This window comes from Thermobia domestica, chromosome 9 (assembly GCF_964235325.1).
Source record: "Thermobia domestica chromosome 9, izTheDome1.hap1.1, whole genome shotgun sequence".
NCBI lineage: Eukaryota > Metazoa > Arthropoda > Insecta > Zygentoma > Lepismatidae > Thermobia > Thermobia domestica.
In genome coordinates, this window is record NC_137462.1 from 31,628,933 (window position 1) to 31,645,381 (window position 16,449).

General features: G+C 33.7%; 1 protein-coding gene and 1 long non-coding RNA gene across 4 annotated transcripts in view; one reads left to right on the forward strand and one right to left on the reverse strand.

The window, feature by feature from the left end:
- Positions 1-16,449, forward strand: part of LOC145694524 (sodium- and chloride-dependent GABA transporter 1-like) — a 195,658-nt gene that overhangs the window by 90,570 nt on the left and 88,639 nt on the right. The gene's annotated exons all lie outside the window — the stretch shown is intronic.
- Positions 984-16,449, reverse strand: part of LOC145694525 (uncharacterized) — a 43,248-nt gene continuing 27,782 nt past the window's right edge. For both annotated transcript variants that reach the window (XR_014133018.1, XR_014133019.1), the window contains exon 3: positions 984-1,466. This is a non-coding gene — a long non-coding RNA (uncharacterized LOC145694525). The remainder of the gene's footprint in view (positions 1,467-16,449) is intronic.

The window sequence follows — 16,449 nt, forward strand, 5'->3', positions numbered from 1 at the left end:
ACACTGGTTCCATGAATCGTGTGTTTGCCCATGTCAATCGTGTTTTCAAGCCTAAACCCCATTATTACTTCTAAAATTGCTTTGAAACAAGTTGCCTTTGTTTAATGTTGTGAAACTACCTTAAAACTTGTAAAATATGGAGGATTCGAACCGGAAATGTTAGGGCGGGTCTACCTATTTCCGGTTTCGATCGAGGGATCAGGAACTAAGAATGGAGATGGAGACTGTTATTAAGACACTGAAAACAAGTTTCTCAGTATCTCTCAACAAGTTCTTATTCTATAGTGATCAATATTGGAACCGGAAGTAGTAGTAGATGTGTACCACTTCCGGTTTTATGTAGTACAAAGAAAAGGAAGTGCGGAGATGGAAATCTATTCTTGAAACACTGAATTCATATCAAAGGCAAAATCTGGGTATCTCCCTCTCGAGTTTTTATTCTACAGGAATCAACATTGAAACCTAAGTAATATTAGATTTGTACCACTTCCGGTTTTATGTAGTACAAAGACAAAAAGGAAGTGCGGAGATGGAAATCTATTCTTGTAACGCTGAATTAATAACAACGGCAAAGTCTTTCAAGTTTTTGTTCTATATGAATTAACATTGAAACCGGAAGTAATAGTCGATTTGTATCACTTCCGGTTTTGTGTATTAGAGAAATAAGGAAGAGCAGAGGTAGAATTTATTGCAACGCTAAATCCATACCAGAGAACCACTTTCTGCTATCTATTACCATTTTTGTTCTTTGATGATCAATATTGAAACCGGAAATGATGTACGTCTACCACTTCCGGTTTAAGATTCTTGTAGTACTGAATCCATATAACAAAAACGCATCTTGCTTTCGTACCTTTTTCGCTCCTTCTGTTTGAATCTCAGATTTGTTGTAGACAAAATCGTGTTCGTGAGTTTTCGCATTTTCTCCCACATTTTCATTCCAACAAATTTCCCATATTCATTTGCTGTCATATTAATCATCAGTCTCCTTTAGCCTACTGAGCATAACATGGACGTTAAAATTCAAGATTTTTTTAAAATTGTCCTTGCTGACAACACTGTATATTAAATGTACATGTCAAAATTCATTAGATTTAAGTCAGGAGACTGTGGAGGCCAATCCAAAGTTTTCTTCTCCCAGTACATGTCATTAGTTGCGGCTGTACAGGGAAACCTCCCCTCCCCGAATCCTTTTCTTTTCAGTCGTATTGGACCTACTTTAAGTACCGCCTGTTATACTATTCAACATCACTTTGGGGTCTCGGTGTGACTGTTTAGTGGTAAAGTGTTCAGCTCTGGTTTGTTGAATCCCTGGTTCGATCTAGGTTGCGCCAACTAAGCTTTGTGGTAGACAAACACCTTGTACGTTGGATTTCTTGAGGCTCCCCAATTTTCATGCCACTTTCTTCATTCCACCATTACATTCTTTCTGCTAACCACCGTTTTCTTTCTCCTTCATGGCATACCTGTATGAAGTAAAATTGAAAGATTTCATTTTATTATTCAACATCAAATTTTAATTAAGTATTACAGCATATAATATATACAAGTTACCATCAAAGTACTAGAAATTATTTACGTATATAATGAATTATATTATTTGTTGAAAATTTATACACTCTTTTTATATCAATTGATTCTGTTTTGACGTAAAATTGTAAATATTCCAAATCTCTACCCTATATTTAACGTCTAGAAGGAGATCCGCTTCCGACCTCAGCGTACCCCAAGCTACCTTCTGGATCCGATAGTGCATCAACCTAAACATGTATTTAAGCACAAATGAGGTGGTGCTGCATCTTGCACCAACCATTGTGTAGACGACCATCGACTGACTATGCCACTATGTCACTTACGTCTGCATTCAATTCGCTTCGCCCACAAAAAAATAATGGTCTCCATTTGATCGTCTTTTGTCAGTGTAATAGATTAGTCTTCCTTAACTATAGTTGCGTTTAAAAAAACTTTCTATTTATCTCTGTTAGAGTATTTCTATTTCAAGTGTGTCCCTGCTGGCACTGCTGTCGATGTGTATTTTCCCGTATCTCCCTTGAAAGAAGAGGGACAAGTTTTTGTAGCCAAGATCTTTCAATATTTGGATGCAGACAACGTCGCAACAATGAATTATTTCATGGGCTTTGCTGTGCATTGTGTTGCTAGCCAGTGAAGTAGCTTGTAATCTTCACTGGTCAAGACAAGACGACTGAATGACAAATTGGCAACACAGCAGAAGTCATTGACTTCTTTCCTCAAAGCAAAAAGGGCGAAACCGACGTATGTTTCATATATTTTCCGAAGGCACACTTGAAAAAGAAAGGCTTTAAAAGTCTTGCAGTCTTACATACACTCACAATTAAATCAAACAAATGTCAATGCTTTGGTTTTTTGAGATTTATTTTAGACCCAAAACATTAGTGCTTTCTCTGTACAGTCAGCGACAAAAAGGTCTTTCCTTCGGGTAAAATTTAATTTGTGAATAACGCTGGTGTTAACGTACATAAAATTACATTATTTTTTAATTTACTGAAAACTGTACTCAAATTATCCTTCCATTTTCAAATTATATACGAAACTAATTTTATCAAATGGAAAAAAACTTTTGTCGCTGACTGTACCACGCTTTTGCCACGTGGGTGACCCAAGATTTTTGAAACAACACTATACAGACTGCTCTAGTTCATCAAAACAATAGCTTCATTGAATATGCTTTACAAGAGTCCTGCAGTACTGTTATCATATATTTTTAAAAAACTATAAAGTACAGGAAACGAACCCGTGCCAAGGTCGCACATCTACACTGAGAAAAATTCGTTATTCAGACAGTTTTATATTGTACAAATATACGGAATCCGTATGCTTACTACGGAAACCTGTACGGAGCATACGTTGTGCATATGCTACAAACATACTAATTTTTACTTTCTTAGATGTTACATTATGTCGCTGCAGGATGTCTGACATCTAACAGTTTCCCGTACATTACATACGTCAGCTATATGTTATATACGTCCATCTGTATGTGAGATATTGACCGACTATATACAATTCTTTCTTTCGCACGGAAAGTACGTTTATTCAGAACACTCATACGGAAAATATACATATAAAATATACGTTTTTTTCAGTTATATGTTTGCTACAGGATATTACATAGGGTTGTACCTTAAGTCCAAAAAGTACAAAATTTACGCATGTAACCTACGTTTATACGTACATCACATACGCTTTTTTTCTCAGTGTACCCACTGAATCAACGGAGAAGGCTATATATGTTATTTTTATATATAATATCCAGTTAGAAGCACGTGTAAATTATGTAATCAGACATGCTTACTAAAATATCAAATATTTATATCCAGTATTTCCTCATCTATAGAATAAAGTAAAATGGTTCATGTTACAGATTTAAAAAAAAAAGAAAAAAAGCAACATGTATAAAATTAAAAATCTGATCTTGATATCTTCAACAAAATGAACACGAAATGTTATAAATAACAGGAACATGTATGTAATTACATCATACTTTTAAGATTTTTTCTTCTTTTTTCTTTTTAATTTCAAGTTGAAGATAATACGTAGTTGGAAACTTGTCTTATATTAAAAATAGAATGTAAATTTATTTGAAGCTGATAAATTCTGGTTTTCAATTTACGATAATCACTACATTGACGTGAATATGTATGATGTATGTATTGAACACACACATATACGTACTTTACAAGATATATAGGCTATATATATATTACGAAATCAAATCCATATACATGCCATATAGAAGTTTTTTTCTGTTTAGTACAAGTGTCAAGAATATTTACACCTTTCTCCGCATAACTTTCATTCCCTCGACCCTGTGTTTATTATATCTATACCTTCAACACGTTAAAAAAAATGCGAGAGGGCGTGTAGTAGGCCTGAAGATTCTTGGATTGGATCATTTTCTAATATAGGACACTTTTCGCTGTTGAAAAAAAGATTGCGCCATGTTGTCGGTTTTAGACAGCCATAAATCTAAGTCGTGAAGAAGGTGGAGCTTGTAAACTTTCCATTTTGTTCTTTTAGAAAAAAAAATCATTTACGTGTTCTTTTCTTTTTTTTAAAAAAAAAAAAAAATGAAGAAGCTTTGGGAAAGTATTCAGAATTGTTTTCCGCATTGGCTTCAAACCATTTCTTTCCCGCCATCTTTTCCCTCTCTTCGCTTCCCGCCTTTGAAGTCTTCTATAAGTAGTAACATTGCTAGAAATTTTCAGAAGCGTGTACAAATAAGGTTGAGAAACCCCGACTTATTTTTTTGTTATACTACACAGTATAATAGACGCACGTAATGGAAACAGAGGCGCCAATCCTGGAGGAGGGGGGCTGAGGGCCCCCAAAGCTCATGTGGACCTTCCGCATTGTATTTACGAATATACAATATTTGGCATAATTTGAATGCAGTTTCTCTTAAAATCTTCAGATATACCTTTTGCATATTAATGCTTCCCTTCCCCCAAATTTACAGTGAAATCGGTGCCCTTGAACGAAAATAATTCCTTAAGAGTGATGAGAATAGAAGTATAACTGTTGTTGTGGTTAATGAGAGAGCCTAAACATGCCTAAAACATAGTTAGCCCAAAGAACGGGGTTAGATTCCCAGTGAGAGCTCATATTGGTTATAGATTTGGAGCTGAAAATGAAACTTACTCAGTTGAAAAAAGTGTAAAAGATTTTTCAGGCCAACCAACCTGAATGAGGTTTTCCTGGGTTTTCCTCATTCACACCAGGAAAATGCCGAGATGGTACCTAACTTATAGGTCCAGGCAGCTTTTTTCCCATCCCTTTCCTCGGATAGTATAATAGACGAGAGATGTTATCACTCATACGTGACGGGCTAACATGCTGATAGATGCCGAAAGCCCGAATCCTGAGATATTAAACTGTATTCCAACCTTCCAATCAACTATTGATATAAAGATTATCTAAACAGCGTGTCAAACATCTTGGCATTTGAAGGCGGCGCTCCAAGTCCCTTTAAATGCTGCTAGCAAATGAGAGGCCAGCGATATTGCCACGTTTGTTTTGCACACATCCATGTCTATCCCCTGTCACCTGATCGCACTGTAGTTTGTCTGCTTAGCCATAGCCACACCCCTTTACCACTTGGCAACGTCACGCCAGAGCTTGCGTTTTATTCGTTTAGCTGAAATGCCAAAATGTTTGTCACAGGTTTTAGTGTAATTTGTTTAATAAATAAAGTTCTGAACCATCCTTAATCTTACGGAAAATTTCAACATCTTGCTTACAGATAAACATGGTAAGGACAATGTACTTAACAAACATAGATAGGAAGATACAATTGTTTACATTTGTATTTAAGAAATAATAACATTAATAGGATAATTAAATATTAATAATACAAAATTAAATAATTACATACATAATCATCATCATCATTATAGGTATTCTGCCATTATTGGCAGGTCACTGGCCGCATCTGAGAAGCTTCCATGCTCCACGGTGCTTCGCTGACCTCTTCGTCTTCACGTACTACTTTTCTGTTTTGATATCATCCATTAATACAGTATTCTTCGCCCCTCCCTCTTTTTTCTGCCACCATATCCTCTAGCGTATCCTTCATGATACAGATCCTTCTTAGCCAATGTCCTAACCAGGCAAAAATAGATTTGAATTCGAAACTTTATATTGCAATTAAGAGTCAGAAATAGATATGAATTCGAAATCTTAATTGCAGTTGAGAAAGAGAGAAATAGATTTGAATTTGAAATCTTAATTGAAGTTAAGAAAGAGAGAAATAGATTTGAATTTGAAATCTTAATTGCAGTTGAGGAAGAGAGAAGTAGATTTGAACTTAAAATCTTAATTGCAGTTAAGAAAGAGAGAAATAGATTTGAATTTGAAATCTTAATTGCAGTTAAGAAAGAGAGAAATAGATTTGAATTTGAAATCTTAATTGCAGTTCAGAAAGAGAAATAGATATGAACTCGAAATCTTAATTGCAGTTGAGGAAGAGAAATAGATTTGAATTCGAAACCTTACTACAATTGACAGAGAGAGAGACAGCAATGTCATCCATTAAGTTTACATCACACTTCTGCAAATAGCGGAAGTAAACAAAGAAACAGCGTCATCACATATACTCATTTATTTACGCAACAATAAATATATTGCATACCTAAAGTAAGACACAAAACCAAAATATATCTGTAACGAAATAAAAATTATGCAATTACTTACTCTACTGTTTATATAAGAAACGTCTAAGCAATCGGGAGAGTGTTGAAAATAAACCGATCTCATAAAATTATTAATTTTTTGATTACCTTTTTCTTTTTTCTTTTTTCTTTTGCTTTCTTTCTTTTCTTTTCTTTCTTTTTCTTTTTCTTTTTTTTTTTTTTACATGAAAAGAATCTCTACATCCTTGTCCCGGCACTTGGCCACATCCACACACGAGCTTCTGTTGTTTTTGAAAACATGAAAGTACAAAAAAGAGATTTTCACTAATTACAAAATACTGTACATAAATTATTTTAACCCACATTTAGTTCGTATAGAGAAGAATAAGGCTTCAGTTAGGAATGAATATATACAGTACAATACATATAACTACAGTGAGAGAAAATGTCAATTAACACGGAAAGAAACGGATTTATTGCAAAACGAAATCGATTATTTAATCAGTGTGTATTAAGACATTTATTATTCAATAAATATTATCGTACTTATAGAGAATAGAGAAATGTTATTATGTGAACTTTTTTTTTTTTAATAAAGAGAGAAAACATTATTCTTCAAAATTATAAACGTTTAACGAAAAGAGGAAAAAAAAAAAAGATTGTCAAACTATTAGCCGTATAGCAAACCGATCTGACAAAATAATAGGAGTGATTGTAAAATCCGCATGCACAGTTTTCGACAAAATCGAGAAAAACATTTATTTTTTGTAAACCTTAATATTGATGCTATACTGCGAGGAGTGATCGAAAAGTAAGGTTACAGAGCCTGCTGTGAAACGTGTATATATTATTTCATACAACCAATACAGCCAACAGATAGTACATGCATTAGGTTATTTTTCGACATAGTCTCCATATCGGTTTGGCATTGTCGCATCGTCGGATGAGTTTGAAGATTCCCTCCTGAGAAAAATCCTGTTCTTGTGTATTCATCCCGCATCGTTGTTATGAACTGTTTCATCTTCTCGTCTGAAACAAAGCGACGGCCTACTAGGTGCTCCTTCAAGTGCGGGAACAGATGAAAGTACCTTGGAGCGAGGTTCGGGATGTAAGCAGGGCAGCCCCAGCGCAACTGCTTCAACAACATGGCAGTCTTCTGAACTTTATGTGGGCGCTGCTGTGACATACTAACGAGACATTACATTCTCTCCGTAAAACTCTACGAGCTGCTGGTGAATTTCAGCCGCCGTTACATGTTTCACCCACAGAAATCGAATAACTGAGCGGACTTCTTCGCGAGACTAGTTTTCCAAACGAGTCGCCATTTGTGTTTACCAAGGATGTTATAAATAGAGGATCTGTCCATATGTATCGTCATCCTATTAAATTGATGAAGCCAAAAAAACAATCGAGCATCGGAACGTCTGATTGGCTACTCTCGTTCCCACCATCGTCTGATTGGCTATTTTCGTTTCCGACATGATTGTTGGCTCAAAACATTGCGATCCTATTGGGCGGAGGGGTGGCGAAACTGACGTATGGCTTCAAGATTTTGTGGTAAAGGCATATCCTCTATTTTATAAGATCCTTGGTGTTTACCTACAACTAGCGCCGTAGGTGGCGGGTGACTGAAACTCTGCATAGTTGCCAACTCCATGTATTAAAAAAATTACCTCACACTCCTAATCCCTCTACAACAGATGAAACTCCAGAAATATCGGACTTGTAACCTTAGTTTTTGATACTCCCTCAAATTTTCAATAAATTACGAGAAACCTTCTATTATTTCGCTTTTAAAAAAAAAATTACATGTATAAATTTCCGGTTGATCACTGTAATTTTATTGGTACATTTACAGTGTATAAAGATTACTTAATGAAGAATTATACTTTCAACATTCGTATTTAGAAATAATTTTGACTTCACTTACATTTAAAAAAAGGAAATACGTAATATCAGAGAATGCAGAACAAGATAAAGAATATTAACTAGCTGAATAAAATGCTTCTAGCATTAAGTCATCCTCTGAACATTTTTTTTTTTTTTTTTTTTTTTTGAGTAATTTCTAATTGTGTCAAAATGCACCGACCCGTCTATCATCACAGTTGAGTAATAGGATTTCTTGTTACCAAATAGTTAGGACTAAAAGATACATACTTATATATATCGAGCATTCGTCGTTATCTAATGTTCAAAGTACGGAAGTCAAATATGAGGTCAGGAATCGAGGCCGCGACCTCTAGTACCTGAGGGCAGCCACTGTTTTGACTGAATGACTAAGCAACAGAAGGAATATCTGTTTGTTAATTAAGGACATTTCTCTCGGATCAAAAAGCAGCGACAGATTCCTGTTATGTGTGAGCAAGGTTCTTTTATTTATTTTTTTATTTTTGACGGAGTTGAATGTCCTTGGGAAAGTTCAATGGAAATAAAAGCGGTTTGTGCTGCTAATAGAACTTGAAATGCAATCAGCAATAAAATAACATCTTGTTCCTTTCTATAAAAATGTTATTTTCTTTGATTGATTTTAATTGACAGCAATATTTACAACACAGGATGCAGTTTTCTTCACCAACGGCTATGTCTGTAATTACAGGACGCCATTTGTTTTAAATTTCTATATGTAACACATCACTATTAGTGCTATGCTTTAAGCAAAAGGTAATATATTGGGTGTAAGCCTATATACATATACTGCATACACCACAGACGAGGAATTAATACCTACTGGCAACATAAATTTGTTGTTACACAGGGCTGTGACAATGTTACAATATTTTGGTTGTGAAGTAATACAATATTCTGGAATTTTGCCCATGAAGTCCCACATACCACAACATATCTGCGGGGCATTCCATTTAGGGCCGTTCTTGGTTCATAGGGTTTTCCCTGAATTTCAATAGAATGTGTCTGTCACAATAGAAACTTTAAGGATAATGGAAATATTCACAGAATTTCCTTTGAATTTCAATAAAATGCTTATGTCGTATTAAACACTTCAGTTATAATGGGAATATTCATAGTGTTTCCCTTGAATTTCAATAAAGTGTGTCTGTCACAATAGAAACTTTAAGGATAATGGAAATATTCACAGAATTTCCTTTGAATTTCAATAAGATGCTCATATCGTATTAGACACTTCAGTTATAATGGGAATATTCATAGGGTTTTCCCTGAATTTCAATAAAGTGTGTCTGTCACAATAGAAACTTCAAGGATAATGGAAATATTCACAGAATTTCCTTTGAATTTCAATAAGATGCTCATATCGTATTAGACACTTCAGTTATAATGGGATTATTCATAGGGTTTTCCCTGAATTTCAATAGAATGTGTCTGTCACAATAGAAACTTTAAGGATAATGGAAATACTCACAGAATGAGAATTTCCTTTGAATTTCAATAAGATGCTCATATCGTATTAGACACTTCAGTTATAATGGGAATATTCATAGGGTTTTCCCTGAATTTCAATAAAGTGTGTCTGTCACAATAGAAACTTCAAGGATAATGGAAATATTCACAGAATTTCCTTTGAATTTCAATAAGATGCTCATATCGTATTAGACACTTCAGTTATAATGGGAATATTCATAGGGTTTTCCCTGAATTTCAATAGAATGTGTCTGTCACAATAGAAACTTTAAGGGTAATGGAAATATTCACATAATTTCCTTTGAATTTCAATAAGATGCTCATGTCGTATTAAACACTTCAGTTATAATGGGAATATTCATAGGGTTTCCCCGGAATTTCAATAGAGTGTGTCTGTCATAGTAGAAACTTTAAGGATAATTGAAATATTTACAGAATTTCCTTTGAATTTCAATAAGATGCTCATATCGTATTAAACACTTCAGTTATAATGGGAATATTCATAGGGTTTCCCTGAATCTCAATAAAGTGTGTCTGTCACAATAGAAACTTTAAGGATAATGGAAATACTCACAGAATGAGAATTTCCTTTGAATTTCAATAAGATGCTCATGTCGTATTAAACACTTCAGTTATAATGGGAATATTCATAGGGTTTCCCTGAATTTCAATAAAGTATGTCTGTCACAATAGAAACTTCAAGGATAATGGAAATATTCACATAATTTCCTTTGAATTTCAATAAGATGCTCATATCTTATTAGACACTTCAGTTATAATGGGAATATTCATAGGGTTTTCCCTGAATTTCAATAGAATGTGTCTGTCACAATAGAAACTTTAAGGGTAATGGAAATATTCACATAATTTTCTTTGAATTTCAATAAGATGCTCATGTCGTATTAGACACTTCAGTTATAATGGGAATATTCATAGGGTTTCCCCGGAATTTCAATAGAGTGTGTCTGTCATAATAGAAACTTTAAGGATAATGGAAATATTCACAGAATTTCCTTTGAATTTCAATAAGATGCTCATATCGTATTAGACACTTCAGTTATAATGGGATTATTCATAGGGTTTTCCCTGAATTTCAATAGAATGTGTCTGTCACAATAGAAACTTTAAGGATAATGGAAATACTCACAGAATGAGAATTTCCTTTGAATTTCAATAAGATGCTCATGTCGTATTAAACACTTCAGTTATAATGGGAATATTCATAGGGTTTCCCTGAATTTCAATAAAGTATGTCTGTCACAATAGAAACTTCAAGGATAATGGAAATATTCACAGAATTTCCTTTGAATTTCAATAGGATGCTCATGTCATAGTAGACACTTCAGTTAAAATGGGAATATTCAATGGGGTTCCCTGAATTTCAATAAAGTATGTCTGTCTCAATAGAAACTTCAAGGATAATGGAAATACTCACAGAATTTCCTTTGAATTTCAATAAAATGCTTATGTCGTATTAAACACTTCAGTTATAATGGGAATATTCATAGTGTTTCCCTTGAATTTCAATAAAGTGTGTCTGTCACAATAGAAACTTTAAGGATAATGGAAATATTCACAGAATTTCCTTTGAATTTCAATAAGATGCTCATATCGTATTAGACACTTCAGTTATAATGGGAATATTCATAGGGTTTTCCCTGAATTTCAATAAAGTGTGTCTGTCACAATAGAAACTTCAAGGATAATGGAAATATTCACAGAATTTCCTTTGAATTTCAATAAGATGCTCATATCGTATTAGACACTTCAGTTATAATGGGATTATTCATAGGGTTTTCCCTGAATTTCAATAGAATGTGTCTGTCACAATAGAAACTTTAAGGATAATGGAAATACTCACAGAATGAGAATTTCCTTTGAATTTCAATAAGATGCTCATGTCGTATTAAACACTTCAGTTATAATGGGAATATTCATAGGGTTTCCCTGAATTTCAATAGAATGTGTCTGTCACAATAGAAACTTTAAGGGTAATGGAAATATTCACATAATTTCCTTTGAATTTCAATAAGATGCTCATGTCGTATTAAACACTTCAGTTATAATGGGAATATTCATAGGGTTTCCCCGGAATTTCAATAGAGTGTGTCTGTCATAGTAGAAACTTTAAGGATAATTGAAATATTTACAGAATTTCCTTTGAATTTCAATAAGATGCTCATATCGTATTAAACACTTCAGTTATAATGGGAATATTCATAGGGTTTCCCTGAATCTCAATAAAGTGTGTCTGTCACAATAGAAACTTTAAGGATAATGGAAATACTCACAGAATGAGAATTTCCTTTGAATTTCAATAAGATGCTCATGTCGTATTAAACACTTCAGTTATAATGGGAATATTCATAGGGTTTCCCTGAATTTCAATAAAGTATGTCTGTCACAATAGAAACTTCAAGGATAATGGAAATATTCACAGAATTTCCTTTGAATTTCAATAAGATGCTCATATCGTATTAGACACTTCAGTTATAATGGGATTATTCATAGGGTTTTCCCTGAATTTCAATAGAATGTGTCTGTCACAATAGAAACTTTAAGGATAATGGAAATACTCACAGAATGAGAATTTCCTTTGAATTTCAATAAGATGCTCATGTCGTATTAAACACTTCAGTTATAATGGGAATATTCATAGGGTTTCCCTGAATTTCAATAGAATGTGTCTGTCACAATAGAAACTTTAAGGGTAATGGAAATATTCACATAATTTCCTTTGAATTTCAATAAGATGCTCATGTCGTATTAAACACTTCAGTTATAATGGGAATATTCATAGGGTTTCCCCGGAATTTCAATAGAGTGTGTCTGTCATAGTAGAAACTTTAAGGATAATGGAAATACTCACAGAATGAGAATTTCCTTTGAATTTCAATAAGATGCTCATGTCGTATTAAACACTTCAGTTATAATGGGAATATTCATAGGGTTTCCCTGAATTTCAATAAAGTATGTCTGTCACAATAGAAACTTCAAGGATAATGGAAATATTTACAGAATTTCCTTTGAATTTCAATAAGATGCTCATATCTTATTAGACACTTCAGTTATAATGGGAATATTCATAGGGTTTTCCCTGAATTTCAATAGAATGTGTCTGTCACAATAGAAACTTTAAGGGTAATGGAAATATTCACATAATTTCCTTTGAATTTCAATAAGATGCTCATGTCGTATTAGACACTTCAGTTATAATGGGAATATTCATAGGGTTTCCCCGGAATTTCAATAGAGTGTGTCTGTCATAATAGAAACTTTAAGGATAATGGAAATATTCACAGAATTTCCTTTGAATTTCAATAAGATGCTCATGTCGTATTAAACACTTCAGTTATAATGGGATTATTCATAGGGTTTCCCCGGAATTTCAATAGAGTGTGTCTGTCATAATAGAAACTTTAAGGATAATGGAAATATTCACAGAATTTCCTTTGAAAATCAATAAGATGCTCATATCGTATTAGACACTTCAGTTATAATGGGATTATTCATAGGGTTTTCCCTGAATTTCAATAAAATGTGTCTGTCACAATAGAAACTTTAAGGATAATGGAAATACTCACAGAATGAGAATTTCCTTTGAATTTCAATAAGATGCTCATGTCGTATTAAACACTTCAGTTATAATGGGAATATTCATAGGGTTTCCCTGAATTTCAATAAAGTATGTCTGTCACAATAGAAACTTCAAGGATAATGGAAATATTCACAGAATTTCCTTTGAATTTCAATAGGATGCTCATGTCATAGTAGACACTTCAGTTAAAATGGGAATATTCAATGGGGTTCCCTGAATTTCAATAAAGTATGTCTGTCTCAATAGAAACTTCAAGGATAATGGAAATATTCACAGAATTTCCTTTGAATTTCAATAAAATGCTTATGTCGTATTAAACACTTCAGTTATAATGGGAATATTCATAGTGTTTCCCTTGAATTTCAATAAAGTGTGTCTGTCACAATAGAAACTTTAAGGATAATGGAAATATTCACAGAATTTCCTTTGAATTTCAATAAGATGCTCATATCGTATTAGACACTTCAGTTATAATGGGAATATTCATAGGGTTTTCCCTGAATTTCAATAAAGTGTGTCTGTCACAATAGAAACTTCAAGGATAATGGAAATATTCACAGAATTTCCTTTGAATTTCAATAAGATGCTCATATCGTATTAGACACTTCAGTTATAATGGGATTATTCATAGGGTTTTCCCTGAATTTCAATAGAGTGTGTCTGTCACAATAGAAACTTTAAGGATAATGGAAATACTCACAGAATGAGAATTTCCTTTGAATTTCAATAAGATGCTCATGTCGTATTAAACACTTCAGTTATAATGGGAATATTCATAGGGTTTCCCTGAATTTCAATAGAATGTGTCTGTCACAATAGAAACTTTAAGGGTAATGGAAATATTCACATAATTTCCTTTGAATTTCAATAAGATGCTCATGTCGTATTAAACACTTCAGTTATAATGGGAATATTCATAGGGTTTCCCCGGAATTTCAATAGAGTGTGTCTGTCATAGTAGAAACTTTAAGGATAATTGAAATATTTACAGAATTTCCTTTGAATTTCAATAAGATGCTCATATCGTATTAAACACTTCAGTTATAATGGGAATATTCATAGGGTTTCCCTGAATCTCAATAAAGTGTGTCTGTCACAATAGAAACTTTAAGGATAATGGAAATACTCACAGAATGAGAATTTCCTTTGAATTTCAATAAGATGCTCATGTCGTATTAAACACTTCAGTTATAATGGGAATATTCATAGGGTTTCCCTGAATTTCAATAAAGTATGTCTGTCACAATAGAAACTTCAAGGATAATGGAAATATTCACAGAATTTCCTTTGAATTTCAATAAGATGCTCATATCTTATTAGACACTTCAGTTATAATGGGAATATTCATAGGGTTTTCCCTGAATTTCAATAGAATGTGTCTGTCACAATAGAAACTTTAAGGGTAATGGAAATATTCACATAATTTCCTTTGAATTTCAATAAGATGCTCATGTCGTATTAGACACTTCAGTTATAATGGGAATATTCATAGGGTTTCCCCGGAATTTCAATAGAGTGTGTCTGTCATAATAGAAACTTTAAGGATAATGGAAATATTCACAGAATTTCCTTTGAATTTCAATAAGATGCTCATATCGTATTAGACACTTCAGTTATAATGGGATTATTCATAGGGTTTTCCCTGAATTTCAATAGAATGTGTCTGTCACAATAGAAACTTTAAGGATAATGGAAATACTCACAGAATGAGAATTTCCTTTGAATTTCAATAAGATGCTCATGTCGTATTAAACACTTCAGTTATAATGGGAATATTCATAGGGTTTCCCTGAATTTCAATAAAGTATGTCTGTCACAATAAAAACTTCAAGGATAATGGAAATATTTACAGAATTTCCTTTGAATTTCAATAGGATGCTCATGTCATAGTAGACACTTCAGTTAAAATGGGAATATTCAATGGGGTTCCCTGAATTTCAATAAAGTATGTCTGTCTCAATAGAAACTTCAAGGATAATGGAAATATTCACAGAATTTCCTTTGAATTTCAATAGGATGCTCATGTCATAGTAGACACTTTAGTTAAAATGGGAATATTCATAGGAGTTCCTCTGAATTTCAATAATGTGTGTCTGTCACAATAGAAACTTTAAGGATAATGGAAATATTCACAGAATTTCCTTTGAATTTCAATAGGATGCTCATGTCATAGTAGACACTTCAGTTGAAATGGGAATATTCATAGTGTTTCCCCTGAATTTGAGTAAGAATGATGTTGCAATGATAGTGTAAATGTGATCAAGTGGTCAAGTTGTGAGTGTGAGAGATGTCGGATTAAAGGAGTGAGCATGAGATTAGTCTAAAAAAGTGGGCACCTTTAGTTGTCTCATTTCACCTAGGGAATAGAAGTCGCGTCACTGACCGTATAGTGTGAGTTTCCAGAAAATTCGTAACACTTTCCGATGCGGTAAATACTCTATAGGAGTTTCTAGAAAACCTTGTGAAATCAAGTGATGACTTGTAATGATTTTTGTGTAGTTTCTGAGTGTCAATGATCGTCTTGGTTTGCTCATTGCTACGAATTGATTGATAAGTTATTTATACATGCGTCTGTTTTTCATCTGTTTACACAAAGTATTTACGTATTCAACGCGGGAAAGAAAATATTATATTTGATTGGAGGAAAAAGTAGTCGTTATTAATTACGATGGTGGGTTCACTATACTCACTGAAGGTTAACATTCGTATCTTCACTATTTTATCTAACATTGTTCATAGTCCCCCCCAATGCCAAACGCAGTGCAAAGTTTAACCGTATTGACTTATACCATAACAAGCCGTTGTCAGTGGTGCATCCACCTTAGGGAGCGTTATCAGGAACCACCGCGTCCGTCTCCCCCCCCCAAACTTAGTAAGTCGACATATATTTGTACATTTTCTTAACAAAACTATACTTGTTGAACACAGAAATGATTAGGATCTAATGTAGCCTAAATATTTTGATCTAGCACTTCATTTGTACTCTTTCTTTACTTATAAAAAAAATAATCTAATTCTATCATTTTTTCTAAGAATATAGGTAGAAGTACTTAACAGTTACTTGTAATATTGGACCTCCCCCACAAACTTTGGACCCCTCCCCCCAAAAAATCTGGGTGAACGCCTGACTGTTTTATAGTGAAATGGAGAATGTACTAGCTAATCGTCATAAGTAGGCTTGCCATAAGTCCCGGTTTGGCCGGGACAGTCTCGATTTCAGAGTGTAATCCCGGTGTTCCGCCCGGTTGCCGCAATGTCCTGGTCAGTACAGGAAAGCTATCTTTACCCATGGAGAGGGACAAATTA